We start from the raw sequence: 12,601 nt of genomic DNA on the forward strand, positions 1-12,601 counted from the left end.
AAAAAAAAAAAAAAAAAAGAAAATATATACTGTTCCTACATTAAAGTTTTGAGTTACAAATGAAAGGGATACATCATATCTCTTAATTATTTAAATTAAAAAAAACTTCAGAAAACAAAAAACCAAAATGAAATGAAAGAAAAGGAGTATAACCTTTTCTTTCAGGCTTAAGTTATTTGAGTAACTATTACTTTCCCATTCTTATCTTTCCTGTAGCTTGTTTTGCTTTGTAGATTTCCTCCTCCACAATCAGATTTCTGTAAAATTTGGCACTGGATATCTTTAAACAAGTATTACTTATCATAAAGATTTCAAAAGGATATTGTTTTCTGGATCATAATTATATCATATTATTGCTCTCTGGACAGCTTTAAATCAAGCATATCATAAAAACAAGAATAAAAGAACAAGAAGACTTGGTGGTGAAAGGCAGATGTTGTAGCAAGTGACCCAATTTCACAAAACAACAAAAGAACTAGTAACACCCTGATTTTTCTCTACCGGTGAAGATGATCTGACTCAGTTCAAATGTTTTTGGGGAAAAAAGTACAAACACATGAAAAACTCAAATTCAAGGACTAATTCAGATTGCAGAACAGTCTACCTGCCCTCAACCCAATAGAGCAAGAAGAAAAGAAAACCATCAAAATCTAAACTCGGAAAGCATCAATTACAATCAAATTTCTTTAGTTTTCCCCTGCACTTATAAAATAAATTCCAAACATAGCAATTAAATTAATTTTATTTTTTACATGGTCTAAGTATTACTTCTATCTCTTTGTCCATGGCAAGACCGATGTCTTACCGCAAATGTACGTATAATGTGTGAAACTTTGTTAAAACTCTGGATTAAAAAACAAAACAAACCCTCAACATAACAATTCTAATCAGAATCTGAACCTACTGCAGAGGTTGAGGGAAGAGAAGTCAGACACTTACACATCACTGTTAAGTCAATGTTACTTCTAATTATTTGTGACCTTGACAAATGAGTAACAACATATTGCCACATGTAGCTCTTATCAAACCTGCTTTCAATAGTCTGTTCATGTGAAATGGATGCTATCATGTCCTCAAAAAGTTTGTCTTAAGTGGGTTTAACAGTGTCCCTGCCACCTTTCCTACTGTATTACTGTGTTACAGTAACTGGCACGTTCAAGTCCTTTTTCATGATGCAAAGGTGGCTTAATTGGGTTCAAATCCTATGAATCTCAAGTTAATAGGGTATCCACATTACAAAGTTTTAACACTTATTTGTTAAAGGTCACTTATTTAATTCGGACCAATATTCCACTTCTAAACACCTTTACTCACTCATTCCTTGGTCTCAGCAGCAGCACGCCATATGGGTAGTTACTCATGGAGGCAGAAGGAGGGGGAAGAAGGACGTGTCTCTGTGAGCTGTTTTGTTTCATTTTCTCTTTTAACAAAAAAGCCCCAAGGCTATAGTACAATCAGCCCATAAGCACCCCCCCCAACCACCATCAACAAGGCCAAGGAGCATGACCACCCTTCTTTCCCTCCTGTCCACGAACACCTCTCACAGTTGTTTTGTGACTTTGTTTCCTCTTCAAGGATACCCTTGATTTGGAGAGGAGGGGATGAAGAGAGGAAGATGAGCAAAGCAAAGGAGATGAATGAAAGGACCAGAATCCAGAGGCTCCTGCTTCCCAAACCCTCACAGCTTCTCAGTGATGCTTTTAAATTTAGATGCAGTGAGACTTAAACATGAAAGGAATGATTAATGGCGTGATTTTAAGTGCCCCCACTGATTACATGGAGATTCACCAAGAAGAAAACAACTCATAAATAGCTTTGTAAAAGGGAAATGGGCCATGCAGACAACTCACCCAAATATTTCTGTAAACTTGAGGAACGAATGTCAAATTAAGTAAATGTTCAATAGATGTCAGCTGTAGCTAGCATACCAGTGAGCTTTAAATAAGGCAAACTTATGATATAGTATAGCTCTATATTTACATGCTGTTTATAATACCTTCTAATACCTTCTACCTTGCCCCTATGATTAATATCTACAATTCACTTATACCCACTTTTCAGGACTTTTTTTTTAAAAAGAGGGAGAGGAAAACCACCACCGCCAGAGCTGGTGGCTAAGTTCCAGTCTTGGTTCTGTCATTAACTTTCTGTGCAGCCTGAGCACAAGCCACTTAACTTCTCTTGGGATCTGTTTTTTACTTGAAAATGAACAGACAGGGCTCAGAATAAAAGCATGAATGACCATAGCAACATTCTTGTATTTTACAGATTAGGAAATGGAGGCCCAGAGTCACCAAGCTTACAGAAGTAGCCTGAAGGCTACAATTCTGTTTTTTCAAATTGATTTAATGACAAAACTATTTGTCAGAACAATTTGGCATGAAAGGCTCATATATAAACCCTTAAGTGTAGAATTACTCTAGGTGAAGCTAGGTTTGGTGGCCTGGCAAGCCCTGTCTTCCCAGCCCTACTCCCCAGAGCCCTAAAGAGTAGGGGTCTAGAGAAGAATAGTTTATAGACCACTGGACTAGAAAAGCGCTTCCAGATTTCCTCTGTTGCTAAAATTCTGTTTCCAGGAGCACAAGTTTACAATTTTATAATTTTATATATTCATATCAGTTTGCTGTTGATTCTTTGATTTTAGTATTACTGATGATGTGAATTGTATTTGATGAATTATAATGCTTTTCCTTAAGGACAAAATAGTCCCCTGCATGAAGACGCAGTTTCTAGAAGTATATTAATACAAAAAGCAAAGGTCTTCATCTTGGTTCATGGCTTGTAGTTTTTGGTACTGACTGTGCCAATTAAAACAACAACAGATATTTATGAAACCCCACTCTGTGAGGCACTGTGCTAGATGTCCTGGGGGTACAAAGCTGAACAGGCTGTAAGAAGGAGTTTATGATCCAATGGGGAAAGATGTGGATACAACCAGCAAGGCAGAAGAGGGTAAACGTTATGATAAAGGTAAAAAGAAAATGTATGGAAATAAAGGAACAGTAGCCTTGAATTGTAACTTGAGGTTTCTGAGAAGGATTCACAGAGGAGGGAGCATTTAGCGAGATCTTAAAGAGACAACCTGAAATTCTGATAATTGGAGAAGCACAAAAAAAACCTAAATAATTCAAGAAAACAGGGTGAGCAAAGGTTTGAGGAATGTGTGCCGGGCAGCCTACTCAGGAGGTTGTTTTAGAAGATGAAGAAAACTAGGTCAGAATTCAATTCAATCTTCAAGGTGTGGGATCTAGATAAACATTTTTGAGATTTGGACTTTATAGACAAAGGTAGAGCCAACTGAGATTTCTGAGCTGGTAAGTCACATGACTTGATTTCTATTTTAGCAAGGTCTCTCCTCTGTGGTAGGCAGGGAACAAGTGCATTAAAGGCTGGAGGATGGAGGGGTACCTGGGTGGCTCAGTCTTTAAGCGTCTGCCTTCGGCTCAAGTCATGATCTCAGGGTCCTGGGATCGAGCCCCGCACTGGGCTTCCCGCTCGTCAGGAAGTCTGCTTCTCCCTCTCCCACTCCCCCTGCTTGTGTTCCTCTTTCGCCGTCTCTGTCAAATAAATAAAATCTTAAAAAAAAAAAAAAAAAGGCTGGAGAATGGAAGAGCGAAGACTGCTGGAGGCAGGGACCAGGGGGCCATTTCACGGCAATATCCTTCCCGTGCTTTCTCCTCTCAGTTCATTCTTTAAAAAAACTGGCATCCCTAATACCTTCTGCCCTTTGTCCTTTCCATTCTTTATATTCTTCTGTTCCCATGCATTTAACCAGTGTGTTTAGGCTAATGACTTCCAAATCAATACCATGACACCAGATCTCAAGTTGTCTTCAAAATGATTCGGCAATCGCCACTTTTCAGGACCTTTTGTAAACATAATTTTTTTTCTGAAAACACACTTAGTTTCATCAAAACTACCTAGCAAGTCTGAGTTTTCAGCAAATCTCTCCTGAGTTCCCTGGATGCCTGCAAGATATCTGCCAACTTTGCGAGTCTCAAACCGAAGTGTTTCTCATACTCTTAGACGCCGAGATGCTCAAATCAGCAACCCAGATTTCTCCTTTACTTTCAGATGGATTTAGTCACCATGCCCTAGTGTCTCATTGTGTTGGGCTCGGATTATTGCAAGAGCTTCTCCCGCTTAGTTCCTTCAGTACTGCTTTTTTCCAGTTTTTTTTTTTTTTCAGAGCTTCTAGAGTGAGTTTTGGTTCGTTTTTTAGAGACAGCTAGCGAGGGGGGTGGGCAAAGGGACAGGGAGAGAGACAGAGAATGCTAAGCAGGGTCTATACCCAGCACGGAGCCCGATGTGGGGCTCGATCTCATGACCCTGAGATCATGACCTGAGTCAAAACCAAGAGTCAGACGCTTAACAGACTGAGCCACCCAGGTGCCCCTAGAGTGAGCTTTTGAAACAAGCCATTTGATCATGCTATCTTCCATGCTTTAAATCTGTCGGTGGCTCCCTACGACCTCCAGGATAAAACCCAGCTTCTTAACATGCCATATAGGGACCTTCTTAATCCTGTCCATTTGTTCAGGTTCAGCAGTTTGTTTTTGACTTTGCATTCCAAGCACCAGCTATGATGAAATATTTGTGGTGGCCCCCATACATCATGCCTTAGCATAGATTCAGTCTGTCAGGAATGTCCTTCCTCTCGTTAAACTCAATTTAGAAATCGATTCTTCTGGAAAGCTCTGCCTGACCTCACAAAGCTTAGGTCAGCATCCATTTCTATTTGTTCTTGATCTCGTGTGGAAATCTGTCATTCTCCTGTGCAGCAGAACCCCCTGATGTTTGACTATCTGCCAGTTCTTTCAAGAGAGAACTCCCTGAAGACGAAGGCAGATGATGGGCATATTAGACCAGAGGTCCCAGAATGATCTCTACAGAAAAATTTCTGGGAGGCAAGTAGAAATATACCCGGGGGATTCAGAACAGGAGCCAGGGTTACAGATGTAGGATTTGATACATCTGAAATACCAAACTATTATCTGAAACTATGGGGGTAGAGGGATAATCTAGAAAAAAATACATTAGAGAAAAATACAAAACAACAACAGAAAAGGTGCAGCACCATGTATTTCGGTGGCAGGCTGAACCAGAGAAGGAGGGAGGAGCCCTAAGTGCAGCGTTATGAAAGGGAAGAGAGAAACAGCGGAGAGATGGTGGTGTTAATGGCGCAGAGCGGTGGGGGTATGCAGTATTTCTTTACATGGTCTGTTAACTGCTGGGTTTGGTCCTTCCCTCCACTCTGCACTCCATCCCTTGTCCCTTCTCCCTGTGACCAGCTGGCTTTTCAATTTTTCTGATGAGCATTTCTGGCCACTTTAGGGCTTTTGCACCTGCGGTGGCTAGTGCCTCAAATGTATCCTGCTCATAACAACTAACCATCTCCTTCTCACCACATGGCCTCATAGTCTCCCTTCACTGTCCTCTCATTGCTTCTGTGCTTCTTTTTTTGAGTCACTAATTACAATGGCTTTCACTCATTAGACGGTAACTTCTATAAGTGGAGGGGCTGTTTGTTTAATTTGCCATCCAGACAACATTCCATCCCAGTGCCTGGGAAAACGGCAGGCATTCTGTATGCATGTGTGAAATGAATAAACAATGAAGATGCCCAAGGAGTGGAAGAATGAGGACGGCCATCCCTGATGGGGGGGGAGAGCTAGAAGGATGTGGAAGGGGAAAATGACTAAAACTACAAGTGGAGGGGTCAGCTATAGAAAGAAAGGTGCTTCTTTCTGTGAGATCTGAAAGCGGCTAGAGAAGGAAGGTGAAATTAACAGAAATACAGAGAAAGGAGAGACGAGAAGTAGAGAAAATTCACGTTGGATAACTTCTCTTCATTCAGGAAGAAGAGACAAAGTCAACTTGGAGTAAGAGGTTAGGGACCGGAGGAACGTGGACAGAACTGTGACTGAGCACTGTCAAGAACCGGGTAGGGAGTCAGTCAGGGCGAACAAAAAAAGATGATCGAGACCATGGACCTCATTGAGGCTGGGAATCCATCACAAATATGACACAGAGACACTTATGTGAGTTATGTGACTTTCTTTGGTAGTGATAAAATTCCAGAGCTAAGTACAAAAAGTGGGCAACTAGTTTGCCCCACCGGCCTGGGGGCTGGTAAGAGAAGTAGGCTCAGTCACACGCTCCAAATACTACACATGTGTCTGGCATCAAACTGGTAAATAATTGCTGTTTCTATGCATTTATTTCCTAGTGGCCCCAGTGATCTGATTCGGGGAGAATGAAAAATGATTGCAGAGAACCAGGAAGGCAGGAAGCATCAGAATGCCACCCCCATCTCTCTCTAATTCCTGCAGCCTACAGAATCATTTGGGACATCCACTTCCTCGTCTGGGACAGAAGTGTTCCCTAGAGATGGGAGATTAAGGAAGGAACCTGGAGAGACTGACGGAGACCTAACGAGCCCTCTGCACTGCCGAACATCCGCTGTGTGCGGCACCAGCGCGGGGGACTCCGGTGGGGGGACCGGGCTGACTCGGAAGACTCAGAATGACCTCAGCACAGCTGATCCTATTTGTCTACCGGATCCTTCCGTCGCTCAATAAACATTCACTGGATATCTGCCCTGCGCTAGATGCTGGGAATTCGATTCTGAACATGACACAGTCCCTGCCTTCAAGGAACTTTTAGCCCTTTTATTTCCATCCAGAGAGGAAGAAAGAAATAGAAGAAAGCAGACACATGAGCCATGTTAGAAGTGGCAGGTTATATTTCTTCCTCTTAAACCAACTCCCTTTGCCTGCACTTCTCCTTCTTCATCTTTATTATAAAGACTTAATAGGTTTTCTGAAACAGCTATGTACTTTTAGTAAAGTTTCAAAATGCAACTGATCCTCATTATTTGTGGATTGCCTGTTGGCAAATTCGCCTCCTCACTACAGCTCGTTTGTAACCCCCGATCAATACCTGTCATACTTTTTACAGCCACCGGAACACACGCACGCATGCAGAGTGCTGAAAATTTGAGTTGCCCGATGCACACAATCCCGGTTGAGGTTGGAACACTAGGAACTTCTAATGCTTTTGCATGTTTCAAATACTTTAATTTCAGCTTTCATACTATAAGTATCTTTTCTGTGGCCTATTTACTGCTACGTTTTTCACATTTTTGTGTTTTGTTGATTCTGTGGTTTAAAATGATCCCTAAACAATGCGCTGAAGTGTTGTCTAGTGTGACTAAATGCAAGAAGGCTGATGTGCCTTAGATGAAATACATGTGTCAACTGAGCTTTGTTCAGGATAGGAGTTCAACTTCAATGAATCAACAATATATATTACATAAAGTGTCTTTATACTTTATACCAGCTGATGAAAATGTGACCAGAGGCTCACAGGAACCTAATCCTGTATTTTCCCTAGGAGCACTGGTTCAATATTCACTAATTCAATGTTCATGGTGAATTCAGAGAACATAACTACAATGAACAATGAGAATCCACTCTATGTTTTTCAGCATGTGTATCCACCAAATTACGATTTTACTGTTCTTCATTGCTACCTTCTCTTATTCCTGACACACCTATGAAGTTTTTGGGAGCTCTGTCTCAATCAAATCATAATCATTTATTGAGAATATTCTACATGTAGCTCCCTGCTCGGCGGGGAGTCCGCTTCTCCCTCTGACCTTCCTCCTTCTCGTGCTCTCTGTCTCTCATTCTCTCTCAAATAAATAAATAAAATCTTAAAAAAAAAAAAAAAGAATATTCTACATGTAGAGTACTAAGGTGGGGGGGCTTTGGAGGGATTAGGGCTCCTGGGAAGTTGATTCCCACTGGTTTCACACAGCTAGCTGTGGGCAATGCTTTAGAAGTTGCTGTGGAGTCAGGTCAACTCGGAGTTTATAACCAGAGATTAAGGGATCTGAAGTAGATAACGTTATTCCTCCAATGAGACTGGAAGAGCATTCTCTAGCAAAATTCCGTAACTCTTGTGTCTACCAAGGAGGCTTTCAGAAATACATTAGGGTAGGATCTGGCACCAGGACTTTTACACAAGTGGCCAATGTGATTCTGTGGCCTAGCAGTTCGAGAACTCTTAATCTGGCATATATTGAATTGGCGATTTGTTGAGGTAGGAGAGCTAAGGACTAATCTTTGACTTGGGTCAGTCTGAAGCTGACTTAGTGAGTATAGCTTAGTAGTCAATAAGCATGGATTGTTGTGATCTCCTCCCTTTCTTGCTTTCTTCCCTTCTTCTGGTTTGAATCTCGATTCTTACTGGACCTACCCATCAAGGATTTCAATCTCCCTCCTGATAAACAATACTAAATAGACACAGTGAGGCTGTGTCTCATGATTTAGCAAGGGCAAATGTATGTACAAATAGCTTGGCACTGAGGTAGGTGATAAATGTAATAAGAGACAAACAATATGCCATGAGATGATGGGGGAAAAAGATTTCTCTGACCAAGTGGAGGTTCTGGCCAGTCTGTCTGCAGTCTAAATGAATGATTCCTTATTCCTCATCGTTTCAATATGTGTACATATGCATATATATCCATATTAAAACTGTTCAGTGATGTTGCTTTTAACTTTGCTCTTTACATCTTTTTAATAGGTTTATATCCACTACATGTACCTGAGCACAAACCACACTTTTGTTCTCACAATATTTATAATGTAAACTTTATTAGCTATACTAGACTGAATAACTATACATGGTATTTGTGGTAATTACAAAAGTTGTGATGAAAAATGTGCCCCCCCATAAGACTGCTCATATGGGAAAATTCTATTTGAAATGTAATTTAGGCTTATACCTGTCAGTGAGTTTAAGGATAGGGTAATATTTGGCCTCATGATCTTGGCCTAGGCATGTTTTTCTACAGTAAGCTTGGGAATGATGCTGCTTTCCAGTCAGTGACTCTGCAAGATGGTATCACATGGGCAGAGAAGATTTTCTTACAAAGGAGATGTCAACCTCTGGAGGTTTATCAAGCATTCTATATTTTCTTTGTGTAAGACACAGCGGTGTATAACAGAGGTCACTACTTCAACATACCCACAGTGATGGGGAAGCATAAATAGGAGTAAAAAGAAAGAAAAGGCTCATTAAGCACAAAAAAGTTTTGTAGAAGAGTGATAAAAGCAAGTCTGTTTCAATGTATTGTATTGTATGCAGGGTTTGTGTGGATAAGAGAGACTTAAATAAAAAAAAAAAGGTTCTTTCCTTTGTGTGCCAACTGAAGGAGACCCGTGTTAAAATCAGAGAGCATTATGGCATTACTGGGACAGCTAAGTAATGACAAGAACATTAGCATACAGTGAATTTCTTTTTTTTTTTTTTAAAGATTTTTAAAATTTATTTATTTGACAGAGAGATAGCGAAAGAGGGAACACAAGCCGGGGGAGTGGGAGAGGGAGAAGCAGGCTTCCCGCGAAGCAGGGAGCCCGATGCAGGCCTCCATCCCAGGACGCCGGGATCATGACCTGAGCCGAAGGCAGACGCTTAACGACTGAGCCACCCAGGCGCCCTACAGTGAATTTCTAAGGCAAAGGAAATAAATGGTAGTCAAAAGCTATTTACATGTAAGTGAGAGACATTTTATATATACTCTTCATGTTGACTCTCACGTGGCTGGATACATTTTCATGTGAAGCTATTGTTTTTAAGTAGGATAGTCTATAACCCCAGCACCACTACTTACATATTTGCCAGAAATGGAAAAATGAAAGCAAATTTCAGTAACAGGACCTTCAGAAAAAAGGACATGCTGATAGTTGAGTCAGAAGACAGGGCGACTGATAATAATCAATTCTGCCACTATCTAAAGGACAATTTACAACTAGGAATGACTGGTGGGAAGTTCTCCCAACAATATCTTATATATTTTAGATCTGTGACAGATTAGAGGGATGTTGCTGACATTTAGATCAACCTTTGAAAATATCACCAGGAAGAACAAACACCGTATTATTTCATCAAACAACGCTCAAAGTCACAGTAAGAGCATGGATTGGGCCAAGTGGAACATTGGTTTGACCCAGTACAATATCACTTATTTCATACTTCTTATGTATACTCAGATACAGTGGAGGTGAGGCTCGGGGGGATTCTCTCATAAGCCCCTTTACTTTGGAACTGGCAATTATCTAGGTCCTGGCCTAGTCAGGCTAGATAAACTGAGAAGACCAGTTGTCAGTGTGGTCTCACCCTGCTGAAGGTCAGAGGGTCCTGGAGACATGGAGGGAAACTGCCCCGAATAGCAAGCAACATAGCTGCTGAGGGGAAGAGACAGAGCCAGGGTTGAGGTACACATGTCAAATACACTGGCTGAGGCAAAGGAGAATGAGTAGAGAAAGGTCAAGACTGTATGGTTTCCTTTCAGGGTAAGAGATTCTGGAGGCTTTTGGAGTTTCTCCGTGTAGAACATTTAGGAACATTACTGTTGGGAGCAGAGTCTCTGGGTGTGAGGTGACTCATATTTGCTTTGCTGTCACATCATCGGGGTCCACTTACTTTCTCTGCAGAACATGTTCTCTCTCTAGACTAACAGAAAATTTTTAAATGTAAATAATGGTTTTTGAAATTAATATTTTTTCTCAAAATATTTACAAGTATTGAAACAAATTATAAATAAAAATATGTATCAATATTGTTGCACTGAGATTCTTCATGGGACACAAATTGGAACTTTGGTTTTAAATTTACTGTAAGTTAAGATTTTGGTTTAGTTCTCTTTAGATGAGGAAGAAAACTTCAAACATGCCTGAAATTTTAAAACAAATCCAAACAAGTTAACTTTTACCTATCTAATATAGTAAATTACAGACAAATCACCTGTATTTTCTTTGATAAACAGAATTACTAAAGTTAAAAAAAAGACATAAATTTTTGTCTATTTGATAGTAGACATAATAAAATAGATTTTTTTTTTTTTTTAAATCCAACAACCTGTTTATAGTAAGTAGTGGTTATTTTTGGTATGTTTGGTAAAGGGGCTTATGAGAGAATCCCTCTGCAGCCTCACCTCCGCTGTATCTGAGTATACATAAAAAGTATTTTTTTATGTATACTATCAAATAGACAAAAGACAAAAAATCTTTTTTGGGGGGGGTGCAAGAAGTTGGTTTTCTTAAAGCATGGGCACAGGACCCGGGGGCAGAAAAGCGAGCTGCTATAGCAGTATTATGCTTTAGCAACAGGAAGGAGGCAATAAAGTTATGATTTTATTTTCAATGATTTAGTGTACATTAACTGACTTTTGGATATTTGGAAAATCTGCTTCAACATACCAAAAATAACCACTATTTATTCTAAATAGGTTGTTGGATTTAACATAATAAAATCATCTTGTTTCTGTGGTTAAAAATAATTCAGATGCACTCCTGGTAGAAGGACCAGTAAATGGAAGTTTTTTTTTCTGTATGAAGCAATTTTTGCAAATAGTGACATAGAGCACAACTAATCCAGGCTTAGTGAATTGTCTGACTCCTTTTGGGATGAAGAAGGTAAATGAAAATTAGATATTCTGTAGGTGAAGACAGACATACGTACCTTGAAGCCAACTTACTTCCTCCTACTGTTTTTCTGAGAGGTTGACAGAATTACCAACACAAAATTCTGTGTGCGTTGTATGGGTTGGCCGGAAGGGGACCTACCATGGAGGTAAGTGGTGCTCCTGGGTTTTCGGTTTTGCTTTGGACTAGACAAGAAAAAAGCTTTTCCTGCATAGAACTGGGGTCTGCACTTTGGTTTAGGGGTCAGCTCTTTTGAATAAGCCCTGCCTACTCTCACTGATTCTAGATGTTAAATAAAATACTGAAAATAATTAAAACGCTCTTCTCCTCATGGAAGGAGCTGAGCTATAATGGATATTTTTAGTTATCTTGAAATAGCAAAACTAATAAATATTGTTCTTTAAATGAGTTTTTAAGAGAAAAACAAACACAAGCATCACAGAAATGTCTCCACACTCACAGAAAGAATCTAACATTCCTATGCATAATTATTGCTCTATGTCTGGCATTTATATGAAAATATACTTAGTTGATTCAGTGTTGAAACCTTTGTAGAGTAGAAGGTAACTTTTCTGCTCTGGATTTCATTTTTAGGAAAAAAAAAACAAGAATTTTCAGAAATCCAAACACACTGGGCATTTTAGGAATTAAAAAAAAAGAAAATTAGTCATTTCAGTACCTTGAAACTTAAAAAAAAATCTGTGCTAATAAGATATCCAGGATATACTGGTGGAAGAAAAAATTAGAATATTAAGTATGATCCTAGTTTCATTGAAAAAAAAAAACCAGACATGAATAAAGACATGTGTGCTCATATGCAGAAAACATTTTTAACAGGACATGGAAGAAACTATTAGAATGAACACAAATATTAGCCAGACAGAGGGGTGTTATTTTTTATTTACACTATTCTTTATTGGTTAAATTTTTAAAACTATGAGCATATATATATATATATATACTATATATATATATATATAGTTGTGTGTATATATATATACAACTTAAAATTATTAAACATTTTTTTAAAACAGGAATTTTAACAACTTTCCTCCCCAAATAAATGGATGACATAGGTTCATGCTCAGGCTGGCAAAAATAAAAAG

At 39.4% G+C, this 12,601-nt stretch overlaps 1 protein-coding gene across 1 annotated transcript in view; it reads right to left on the minus strand.

Annotated features, from left to right (window-relative positions):
- The window catches only part of LOC145723115 (jouberin-like), an 80,528-nt gene that overhangs the window by 57,207 nt on the left and 10,720 nt on the right, over window positions 1–12,601 (minus strand). The gene's annotated exons all lie outside the window — the stretch shown is intronic.

This window comes from Leptonychotes weddellii, chromosome 8, assembly GCF_054177405.1.
Source record: "Leptonychotes weddellii isolate Sample4059 chromosome 8, ASM5417740v2, whole genome shotgun sequence".
In the NCBI taxonomy this organism is placed as follows: Eukaryota; Metazoa; Chordata; class Mammalia; order Carnivora; family Phocidae; genus Leptonychotes; species Leptonychotes weddellii.